The following is a 13,006-nucleotide window of genomic DNA, read 5'->3' as shown; positions in this document are numbered from 1 at the left end:
GCCACCCAGATAGAAGGAGGAGGAGGCCAAGCTGAATATGGCACAGCTAGTTAAGAAGAGGAAAAAGGAGGCCACTAATAAGGCCCAAGTGGAGCAAGTAGGAAAGTAGGCAGGAAAGCAGACAAGTGGAACAGAGCATGGCTCTGATAAAGGCCTGAGATCACCTTCACCTGAGATAGAAGAGGAAGAAACAAAACAACATGGTTCAGAGCCTCAGGAGACGTCTGCCTGCATCAAGCACCCAAGAGAGCTAGAGAAGGGAGGGTCCAGAAAGAAATCTAAGGCAACTAAGACCTCGCTAAACCCTATCACATCGAAAGAGCGTGATTTACATGATATCAGTTACACAGTCAGGGATGTCACCGTGGAGGCCATGTAGCAATTTGAACAACAATAGTAGATCATCCTAGGGGCTGTTCAGATAGGGTTACGGGAGTTGCAGACCCGCGCATTGCAGGCTAGTACAGTGTCTACCATCTTGGCTATCAGTACTTTAGAGGCTGCTGATATGCTACGCACAAATTCTTCCACTGTGATAGTGCTCTTGAATGGAGCACTGACTGTAGAAAATGAGGCTGAAAGGCCCATTGTTAGTGCCCTGAAGGGAGTTGGGCTAAACCTGGTAGTGCTTCTCTACGAAGAAATCCACCTCTTGCAGGATGGAGTAATTGCAAAACTGAGGGCCCATGAGCACCTCACCCTCCAAGTGATCAGCGAACAATGGATCAACAACAAATAGATGGCCCTACAAAGAAATGTTTCCATCGCCTCTAACACCAAGGCAACCAATCAGAGTAAGAATATTATGTAGGTCATTGAGGAGGCATGCAGAATGGTCCCAGAGTTGGCCATTTCGGAGGAAGAGCCAATCGAAGTATGCATTCGCAAGTTGGCCACAGGGGTGTGCAACACTCACACTGAGATGGCGTGGGTTCAGTTGGAGTTAACCTGCAAATTACTAAGCTACAGTTGAGGGCCCAGCCTTCCACACCGATAGAAGTAAAGGAACAGTGGGTGATCGCTGTTACAGAGGCAGTAGTAGTGATGGATAGTGTAGTAGCAGACTGCACGCAGTTGTTTGAGTAGTCCTTTGAGGTCTTGACAAGATTGCAGGAGGACCTTAATATACTAGAGACAGAAGCGCATGAGCTACAACAATGCTACGATGAGGTTAAGGGAATAGTGCGAATCATCGCACTGACACAGAAGCTAGCCAAGCTACAGGAGGCCAAGTAGCTGAAGGCACAGATGGATGCATTGCTACATAATGAAGCAGTGTTGAAGGCAAGACTAAAGCCCTGGCTAGAGGAAGCTTACACATGTGGAGCTGTAACAAGGGTCTTTTTCACCTCTAGTTATCTCACATTACAAGTCAATCCGGGAGCGTTTTGTTATTGTAAGGGACATCTTAATTTGAGGCTATTTGTCAGGATAATGCTTCGTAGTATAGATCTAAAGAATACAAGAGTAAACGGATGCTAATGCTAAATTACTTTTGCATAAAGAAATCACACACGCAGCAACTTCGTCGGTCGAGGGTATGGAATTAATAACCTATCCCCCTAGAAACTGATGAAGGAGTATGGATCATGATCTGGGAGCATTATAGCGTCTGCTGTATCTCACAACAGTCTTGAACCTCCTCTCATGCCACTTCAATAAATGCAAGCGAAAGGAACAGCAAGAAAACAGAATGAAACAGCAACTTCAGAAATGGAACAGCAATAAAAGGAACGACAGTAAATGGAACGGCAATAAAGAAACTAAGTCTCGCAAGGTCTACACTTCCAATCCTTGGCACACACTTGCATACAAAAAGGAAAGAAATCATTTATACAGGTTTGTAGCTTGATCAAATGGAACAACAAATTATCAAAGACAGGAAACGTCAATCATATATATATCAAATGGAACAGCAAATCATTAAAGACAGGAAACATCAATCATATGTACACGATCTGCAATAGTCACCAACAATCCATTAACCCCAATCACCTGTAGCTGAAATATTCCACTTATGAATTCTGTAATTAGTGCAAACAACTCAGATCAACAGTATGCGAAGAATCCTTTATTACAGAGATTTATAACAGGGAAGCTACAGATGAATAAATATGAAACAACATGTAACCATAACAGATTATGAGAAACAAACCACACAAAGCAGAATTGTAATGGTACAATCAGCCAGTGTCCGTTGGAGCCGGGCCCAAAGCTTCCAATGGCGCACTGCCGTAAACTACTTCAGACACACGGAGAAATTAACACCGAGATATTATATTAACGCATCAATGAGAGTACAAAACTAAGTCTCAGAGAGACTCAATAGTCTGAGTTCAACTGATAATAAAATTCATGAACAGAAAGTTGAAGATACAAAAGTCATCCCCTAGTTTCAATGCTACCCTCCTTGTATACAATTAACGGCGGAGTTCATCGGTCGACAAAACGATTGATCGTAGCAATCCCTCAGGATCGAAGATCTTGAGGGATCCGCTAAACTGTTAACGCTTTCCTTTACTGGCCTGTAATTCCGAACTGGCAGTCCTTCATCTCGTTTCGGACTGATCTCCCTTGATTTACTCGACCTGGTCTGAACCTTATTTAGAATTGGAGGGACAGCCGTTATCTTCTCGTCAAATCCCCGTTTCGCATTGCGCCTTCCTGCTTTTACCTTTTCCTGCGTAGAGAAGACAACTGTTATTGATTGGATCATTTTAGACTCGTTGTCTTTGCATTTCCCCTACTTTATAATAAAGAAAAGATTACAACTATTGCTTAAAACATCACTAAATCATTTATTAAAACATACCTTCCCAATGCTCTACACACCCCCCGACTTACTCTGTTTCATGGCCTCATGAAACCGTTATAATTAACATGGAGAGTAGTAAGAGAATAGGCTGGAGAGGGTACTTCATGAGGGGGTCTGCAACCATGATAGGCAACCAGATTATTAAAGAAATAATGCAACTGATCTGCAGGCATATCATACGAGGCCTGGTACCCTGGTGCAGGGTGCCAGATAATTGGGCTACGGAACCGATATCCTAACCATGATGGTCCAGCTTGCAGAATGCACTGGCCATAAAAAGGCAATCGTTTAGCAGCCAGCTCAAAGTTCTCATATCTGAAGGGCTCCTTGAGCTGGATGCTTGGGGTGGAAATCCGATAACGGAATTTGGCAGCCTCCAAGGCAGAATCTTTAATAACCAGGAAGTATTCTAAGCTATTTCGGATCAACTCCTCATGCATGGGTCCTAGTAGTTTCATAACGCCAGGGTTTCTCATAAGGCTTTTATGTGATTGCCATAGGCGAACTGGATCTCGAGGCTCAGCCCTGACCCATAGATCCAGGCTGTGCTCCTGCCTCTGAAAGGCATTGTAAGCCCTGAGCCATTTTAACTGGTTGACCCCAAATGAAACAAAGGCTTGCAGCTGTATATCCCACAAAGGGGCCAGGGTTTAGATCAGTTTCCTGCTCAAGCACCATATTGTGCAAATAAAATTCGCATAATAATCGTTGGACCTTAACCCCATAATGTTTGCAACAATCAATAAAATCATTAATAGTGTTAATCTGAATGGGGGCACCTACCCTGACAGCTTTTATTTTCAATCTTAAGTATCTTTCAAGGAGGAATAAAGCATAATTCTTCGCGGGGGCCCTGCAAGTCAAAATATCATCATACAACGAACATACAGTGTCCAATTGTTTAATAACAGCATCTAGTCGACGTGTTACCTTGGCAACCTTTTCCTGCTCCTTCTGCCATCCTTCAAAAGCCCGACTCTCCGATTCACTCATGTTTCTCAGCTGCTGTTGCAGTTCTTCATGTTTTTCCAGAGGGATCCTTTGTTGCTCTAACTGCTCAGCCTTGCTGCTCAATTCTTCGTATTTTTCTCGAGGAATCCTCTGCTCAACTTCCTGCTGCAGCTCTTCATATTTTTCTCGAGGAATCCTCTGCTCAACCTCCTGTTGCAGCTCCTCATATTTCTCTCGAGGGATCATTTGTTCCCGTAGCTGTTTAGCCTCTTGTTGGGCCTGACTTATCTCGCGGCGCAAGGCCTTGGTTTTTGGATCCCTTTCCCATAATTCCCTGGAGGCCGGAAGTTTCGCCTGGACCTTTACATTTCGTCGCTTAATTCTCCTTGAAGGTGGTGTCTCAGTGTGAACTGCTCTATTTTCCCCTTCCTTCTTGACATGTACAAAGGGGTACGGTGGTCCTTCTGTAACTGGGATGTCGTCTTGTGGCTCAACTTTAATTGGAACGGCAGTTGGTTCTAATGGGCTGTTTGGAATATCAGCCTGCTCCTCTATGTCAATAGGAACGACATTCTGGTGCTCTGTTCCAGATGGAACAGCATTTTGTTCCTCAGTATTAATTGGAACAGCTGCAGGCTTGCTAGCAGAGTATCGACCTACTAGATGCCTATAGGTGCTCTGTCTTCCTCTCTGAGAGGACCCAGCTGTATTTGCCCTTCTTTTTCTTCTCACAATCCTCTTTATTCTCAAACTGGCTTTCAGACTTCGAATTTTCCGCCGAAGCTGGGCTATAATGGTCAGCAATTTCTGTTGTTTTCTTCTCAACTTCTTAATTTCTTTTGCCTCGGCTGTGGGCACATGGGCGGCCCTCAGTTCTGCTCCTCTTTCATTGAGGGTTTCTTTCATCATTCGGGTAACGTCCTGTTCCCGACAAACATTTTCATTCACCCCGCCATCAGCGGATGGATTTCCTTCTGGTGTTTTAGGAACGGCTTGTTCCTGATTGGTATTCACATTTTCTTTGTCGATGACAGGGGGGTTTTCTTCCCCTGCCATTCCATCATGCAATTCGTCACGCGTATCTTCCTCAAATGGTCCTTCGGGAGGCTCTGCCGGACTGGAGGGTGAAGGATAACCTCTAAGGCTGGCCAAGATGGTGGCCATCTCTTCTTCCTCCACAGGGTTTTGTGGATGGCTACCCCCCAATTGTTCCATCTCCTTCTCCCGAATTGGCTGCTCAGCACCTCCCTCTGGATAGCTGGTCTCGGCCACAGAGTCGTCATCCCTATCTCCTTCTTCAGCTCCTACTTCATTCTCTGTTTGTTCCAGGTTTTCCCCAGGTATTTGTTCTGGCGCTGGAGGGTCCTCTATTATTTCAATCGGCTGGCCTATGTTTGGCTAGATTTTTTCTAGCCTACCTCTTATCTTTGCCAACCGAACTGACTTTCTAGGCCTCCCGGGCTGTTCAGGTGTGCTGACCATCTGTTCCTCCGCCTCCACCTTTCTGCATTTTTCAACCTGTTCTTCTGTGCCAGAGGAATGCCTTCGCTTTAAGGTAGCAGGTCTTTCTGCGGCTAATTCCTTACGTTTTTCTACATGTCTAGTTGCTTCAGGGGTGCATTTTTGTTTCCCTAGCTTTATGCGTTTCTTCGCTTGCTCGGTTGTGCTCGAGGGTTGCTTAGGTTTTGGCGTTTCTCTGGGTTTTTTAGGTGTTTCGGCGGTGCTAGCGGGGTGCTTCGTCTTTGGGGATGGTGATTCTACTCCCCTTCAATTGCTGTAAGAAGTTCCCGCCAGCTGGTCTGCTGCCGAGCGAGACTGTATGTCACTATCAGGCGGATCAACCCGTGGTGGCTAACCACTGCGTCTTCATGGTGTGCCTTTTTCAGGCTCCGAGAGGTATCATGCAACAATGAATTTAACAATGCAGGGAGATTCACAGCACATTTTCCTTTTAACACAGCTAAGAGCTTAAGGTGATGCGGCCTTACCACATCTTTTCGTCCTTCGCAGGTGATGTAGCTCTGTACTACCTTTGCCAGTTCGCCCCAAGGTTCTCCCAGTGTTGCCGGCAGCACTCCTTTTCCCTTCACTGTCATCTCCTGCCCTTCATCTTGGAAGAGTTCTACGATCTTTTGCAATCTTTCTTTCTTTGTTGTCCATATTGGACCTAAGTCTGGTAATCCGGTTACTTCCGTGATTATTTCCTTCGTGACTGCTATCTGCTTCCCACCTACCACTGAGTGTTCTTCCTGCAAATTCTGCAGGAATTCCATGGCCACTTTTTCGTTTGATTTGCGCAGGCGGCCGAAATAAGTTAACCACCCTGCTTTCTCTAAGATCTTCCGAGCGGCTTCGGAAACTATGAGCTCGCTCGGCTCGCTTCTGATAGACTTTCCCCCCATGGTTCTATTTCAGGGTCTAGATGGAACAGCAATACAAAGAACGTAATCGCGGCAAAAAGAAAAGATACAGAGCATGCATGAATAATTGATCATAAATAACAACTTTTTTCAAAAAAATAGCATTGTCATGCCGTTAACGCATATCGTACCTCCGTATCATATCATTTCCGAATGTTGTGTTAACACGTGGCCGGCGGAGTAATGAAGTCACCTCCCCCCCGCGCGAAATGATAGGCTGCCCCAGCCGTCAAATAGAAGAAGGCGGTCATTCCATTACCGAGTCATAATAGAACAGCTTTTAAAATTTTGCCATGTTTCAGATTAGACAAAGAAATACCGAGATCGATGCGAGAGATAGATCGCGTTTAACATAAGCCTTCGTGATGTGATGCAGAACATAAGGATAGGACGTCTAGCACTCATGGAAAGTCTGAGATTGTCATAGTCAATGCCTTTGCCATAATTGGTAATGATAAATGGTCATGTGACGTATCCATTAAGGTGTAAGATATAATTATTACAAGGATAGAAAGAAAGATTTAATAAGATCCAAATTGGTGTATATGTTTTGACTCCGATACCATTAACAGAGCTCTGCTGCCGACCGGTGTTTATAACCGTGGCAGAGTTGTTTATTTCACCCTGGAACCATAGTCCTTTGTGTAGTTTTGAAGAGCAATTCTTGTCAACATGCAGGCCATCATGCTGGCTTGGTAACCAGATAACCATGACGCCATTCACCAGAGAGGCGCAAAACGTGGGCAGGCTGGCTCGTGATGAGACCCCCTGTTCCAAGGTTTGTTTATATAATGAACCTGTTGGACCATATCCCTGGTGTGGTGGCCATAATGGGAATGCCACTTCGCTTCCAATCTTATGATCATAGTAGGCTGGTTCTTAATGAAACCCCCTATCCTGCATTTGACAAATAATTTCTTTTGGTTCTGCTGCTTTTTTTTTTTTTTGAGATAGACTTTTGCTCTTGTATAGTTACACATAAGGGTGGTTCAGCCCTCCTTAAGAGTGGGAATGGCGGAAGAAGTCTTGTTATCCCAATAGGAAGATATAAATTTTCTATTCTTATTTCCAAGTAATAATAAAGAAAATTGTAGGAACGTAACATGATAAAGTTTTCCAACAGGGCAGAGGAAGTGAGACTTATGGCTGAAAGAATGATGAGTGTATGGTTTCCTCCTTTGTTGCATCAATACTAAGGCTGTTATAGATAGTGATTTATGATGTGCTGATCTTGATATATCATGCCTTTTATATTTGTTGCATAAATATATAGCTGCTACTTATGGCCTCGGGACAATGTTTTCTTCTTATAGAAAGGACGAGGGCATACTATTTCTTTCTTACAAGGGAGGGTGGGAGGGTTCTTTTTGATGCAATGTCCTAAGATAACAAAAGCACTCAAATGCTGCTTACTAAAAAAAAAAGATTGAAAAAAAACACACAAATGTTGCTCCTTAAACGGAATAAGAAAATTCAAAAGTGCTGTTCCTTTTGAAAAGGAACAGCAAAAATTCAAAAGTGCTGTTCCTTTTGGAAAGGAACAGCAAAAATTCAAAAAGTGTTGTTCCTTTTGGAAAGGAACAGCAAAACTCAAGGGTGCCGTTCCTTTTGAAAAGGAACAGCAAAACACACAAGTGTTGTTCCTTTTGAAAAGGAACAGCAAAACACGCAAGTGTTGTTCCTTTTGAAAAGGAACAGCAAAACACAGGTGATGTTCCTTTTGAAAAGGAACAGCAAAAACACGCAAGTGTTGTTCCTTTTGAAAAGGAACAGCAAAAACACACCAGTGCTGTTCCTTTTGAAAAGGAACAGCAAAAACACGCAAGTGCTGTTCCTTTTGAAAAGGAACAGCAAGACACACAAGCGCTGTTCCTTTTGAAAAGGAACAGCAAAACACACAGTGCTGTTCCTTTTGAAAAGAACATCAAAACACGCAAGTGCTGTTCCTTTTGAAAAGGAACAGCAAGACACACAAGTGCTGTTCCTTTTGAAAAGGAACAGCAAAACACGCAAGTGTTGTTCCTTTTGAAAAGGAACAGCAAAACACACCAGTGCTGTTCCTTTTGAAAAGGAACAGCAAAACACACCAGTGCTGTTCCTTTTGAAAAGGAACAGCAAAACACACAAGTGCTGTTCCTTTTGAAAAGAAACAGCAAAACACACAAGTGTTGTTCCTTTTGAAAAGGAACAGCAAAACACACAGTTGAAACATATATACAAAATTTACAATCTTATATACAAAATGTGGTAATAAAGAATGAAATTCTTACGAATCTATAGGGGAGGAAGTTTTTGCTTCCTCTCCCATAATCTTGATGTTAGTATCTTGGCGTAACTGCTGGCAAAATGATTCCCGAGTGAGCGGTTTGCGATACAGACGAACTCGGTGGCCGTTTACCTTAAATGTATATCCAGATCCATCGATTGTAATCAAAGTAAGGGTCCCATTGTCATGGACTTTTCGAATCTCGTATGGTCCCAACCATCGAGTCTGAAGCTTCCCCGGGAAATCCTGAAATCTAGAATCATATAACAGAGCCCAGTCTCCTTCGTGAAATATCTTATTTTTGATGAGCGCATCATGCCATTTGGCTCGCTGCTGCTGGATGAGTGTTGTATTCTGTAATGCAGCGAGCCTTGTTTCGTCCAACTCATTAATTTGCTGTAATCGATTTTTCTGTGCTTCACTTAAATCTAATCCGACTTCTTGGGCAGTTCGCAGGGTTTGGATCTCAAATTCTATAGCAAAAATGGGTTTCTTTCCAAACACTAAGTGATATGGTGAATAGCCAGTGGTACTTCTCCATGTGGTTCGATAAGCCCACAGTGCCTCCGGTAGTCGGGCGGCCCAATCGCGGTGGTGTGAGGCAACAGTTTTTGTCAAGATGGACTCTATTATCTTATTACTGTTCTCGACTTGCCCATTTGCCTGCGGATGGTATGGGGTAGTAATTTTGTGATGTATGTGATGGTTATTGAGTGTTGCAGCTAATTTATGTCCCACAAATTGTGGTCCTCCATCTGTAACCACTTCCCTTGGGAGACCATAACGTACAAACAAATGGAACAAGAACTGAATTACCGACTCCTCTGTAGCTCTGGGTAATGCCTCCGCCTCAACCCATTTGGTAACATATTCAGTTGCCACCAAAATGTAAGTTTTTTGGTTTGATGGGGGGTTGATGGGTCCGACAAAATCCAGAGCCCAGCGTTCGAAAGGTTTGATCACCAATTGAGGCCGCAAAGGCATCTCGTCTGCTGGGCCAGGTCGTCCTACACGCTGACAACTATCACAGGCCTGGACAAATTTTTTGGCATCTTTGAAGATTGTAGGCCAGTAATATCCTGTTTGTAATACTTTGTGTGCTGTCCTTCGTTCAGCGAAATGTCCTCCACATGGCCCGTCATGGCAGGCTTTCAAGATATCAAAGATTTCGTCTTCTCGAATACATCTTCTGATTTCCATATCTGCGCCTGTGTGAAATAGATAGCCCCCAACCCACGAAAATCGATTGCTTTTCGCAACGATCTGTTTCCGTTCGTTGGGAGTTAAATGTTTTGGAAGCTTACCCACTGCAAGATAATTAGCCACATCAGCGTACCAGGGAGTCTGAACAGCGACTGCAAATAAGTGTTCATCTGGGAATTGGTCCTCAACTGCTGCTGTTTCAACTGCTTTTGGTATTCGTGAAAGAAAATCAGCTATAGGGTTATCCTTCACTGGTCGGTCTCTGATTGTAATGTCGAATTCCTGCAACAAGATCAACCACCTGGTTATTCTTCCATTTGTAACAGGCTTATTTGCTAAATACCTAATAGCAGAATGGTCTGTAAACAAAATAACGGGATAGCCTGTAATATAGTGTCTAAATTTATTAATAGCATGTATCACAGCTAAAAATTCTTTTTCGGTAACAGTGTAATTTAATTCAGCCGGAGCCAAATTTTTGCTGATGTAATAGATAGCGTATGGTCTTTTCTCTTCTTCTTGGCCCAACACTGCACCGATTGCTGTGTCTGAGGCGTCGGTTGAAATTTGGAATGGTAAGTTCCAATTAGGTCCTCTGAGAACTGGAGCTGTAGATAGCAACTTTTTTAACTCTGTGAAGGCTCGATCACATTTTTCTGTCCACAAAAAATCAACATTTCCAGTTAATGCATGTAGAGGTGCGGCAATACGTGAGTAATGTTGTATAAATCGTCTATAATACCCAGAAAAACCAAGAAAACTGCGTACCTCTGTTTGATTAGTGGGGGTTGGGATAAGCATGAGTATTTGAATTTTAGCCGGGTCTACCTGAATGCCAGCTGCTGAGATGTGATTTCCCAGAATGAGTCCTTCTGTCATCATCATGTAACATTTTTCGTGACTCAAGCAAAGCCTGGTAGCAATGCAACGCTCTAGAACTTTTTCGAGAGTGTCCAGGGCTGGATCAAAGTCATCTCCATATGGTGTGAAATCATCCATATAGACTTCCAATCCATCATTAATTAAATCTGCGAAGATGCTAAGAACAGCCCGTTGGAATGTGGCCGGAGCATTACATAATCCAAAGGGTAAGACTCGGTATGCGAACGTTCCCCAGGGGCAAGTAAAGGTAGTCTTGTCCTGGTCTTCAGGGGCGATCTGAATCTGGTTATATCCGCTGAAGCCATCCAAGAAAGAAAAAATTTCTTGCCTGCTAAGGTGTCCAATACCTGGTCTATGAAAGGGAGAGGGAAGTGATCTTTTTGTGTAGCTTTGTTTAATTCTCTGTAATCAACGCAGATCCTCCATTTCCCGTTCTTTTTAGGTACTACCACAAGTGGGGAGACCCATTTGCTGTCAGAAATAGGATAAATAAAATTAACGTCTAATAAATTTCTGCAGCTCATCTTTTACAACATCTTTTAAATGGGGATTGAGTCTTCTCTGTGGTTGGCGAACTGGTCTTGCATCTTTCTCGATATAGATACGATGTGTACATAGCTGGGGATCAATCCCCTTCATATCGGGATAGTCCCAAGCAAATGCCTCCTGATACTTTCGTAGGAGCTGGATGAGTTTGGTCTCTTGTTCAGGTGTCAGATTAGCGTTAATGTTTAAAGTTTTGCCCGGTTCAATTTGTATTACTTTGCTGTTAGCAACAGAGGTTACAGGTATATTTGGGTCATTGTCATCTTTTAGAGGATCTTCCTCTAATTCGTTATCAAATGCCGCTTTTATCATAAAGCATTGTGTATACGATGTGGACTCTGTTTGATTAATGAATTTATTGATGGCATCATCTTCCGTTTGATCTTTAAAATCTAGCGCTTCCTGAACTGTTAATGGTGGTCTAATATTATCAGTAATAAATGAGGCAGGGCGCAGATTGGTCATCGATATATGAGGTGTGATGCTTGGCTGGGCTGGTGGGTACAAGATTAAATTTTTGATATCCGGTCCTCTGGTTATGGTCATGTTTCCCTGCCGGCATCCAATGTAGCGTCAGCAGTAGCGAGCCATGGTCTACCTAGAATTAGCGGATGTCCATCTAGTCGGGTTTTGGATTAATCACCAGAAAATCGGTCGGGTATTCCCAAGAGTCCACTGAAACCATGACATCATACAAGGTGCCTTCTGGTCTTATTACTGATCGGTCAGCTAGTTCTAGTAAAGTGGAAGTAGGCTCTACCGATGTGATTCCAAGCTTCTGGCAGGTTGATGTTGTCAGGATGTTAATCGCAGCCCCTAGATCTACTAAAACGTTGGTCAGGGTCTGCCCATAGACTTGAACAGTGACAATTGGGTTTCCAGGATCCTCATATTTAATTGGTGTTTCTTTCCCTGATAAGAGGTCGGATAAGGTGCCGACTACCTGGACTCTAGGGTTAGGGGTTATATTTCTTTTTGTTTTTTTGCTACACAGGTCTTTTATGGTTTTAGCATATATGGGGATGTCCTGTATAGCCTGAAGGAATGGAATTCTTATATACAATTTTTGGAGTTCTCCCAGAATATCAAAATCCGGATATTGCATTTGTCTTGGAATGGCCAGTCGTTCTGGGAAAGGTGGAGAAGATGTAAGTACTTGCTGATGAACTTGGTCTTTACTTACTTCTTCTTGTTGTGACGGCTGTTCTATTGGTAACTGGTCTTCAATATGAGCGGTTCTATGTCCCTCAGTTTCTATTATTCGCCCAGATCTCAACTGAAGATCATTGCACTCCTGCAGAGCAGATTCAATCTCGGAAGATTCTATAATTTGAAGAGATTGAACTGGCCGATTATTTGGGTTCGGGTTGGGTTGGGCTGGGAGCTGCGGTCTTAGGTTGGGCTGGGGATTTTGTTGCAAGGCTGGCAGAGTTGGTTGAGGGAGCGGAATTGATCCTGGCGTTTGATATGTCGATCTTGGCCAGTTGCTCTGCCAGGGTGAACTTTGCGAAGTGGAAGGGGTCCACTGCGGAGGATATGAACTATTTGGCCAATATGGCGGAGGATAAGGAAAGTTTGGCCAACCAGCTTGGTTCATCCAAGGGTTCGGAGTAGGAAACATTTGAGGCGGCCAATTTGAAAACGGGTGCTGAGACTGATTTTGCCACATATTCTGTTGCTGAGCATTAAATTGCAGAGATTGAAAAGAAGAGGAGGGATCTTGAAACATACCAGGTTTCCTAGGTTGCCATTGACGACGCTGGTTGATAAAGTATGCTGATTCTGGTTCCTCTTCTGCTTCTTTGTACACCGCCTTTAAACCAGGGAGCGAGGGACAGCTTTCAGTTGGATGGTCCTTGGTACAAATAGCACATATTTGAACTGTATCGAGCGGGCATTCTTTCTGGCTATGTTTCTTCCTGC

This window comes from Pinus tabuliformis, chromosome 5_2, assembly GCF_031772625.1.
Source record: "Pinus tabuliformis cultivar Carrire ecotype Pingquan chromosome 5_2, CPIR1, whole genome shotgun sequence".
NCBI classification, from domain to species: domain Eukaryota; kingdom Viridiplantae; phylum Streptophyta; class Pinopsida; order Pinales; family Pinaceae; genus Pinus; species Pinus tabuliformis.
Note: the sequence above shows the minus strand (reverse complement) of the source record.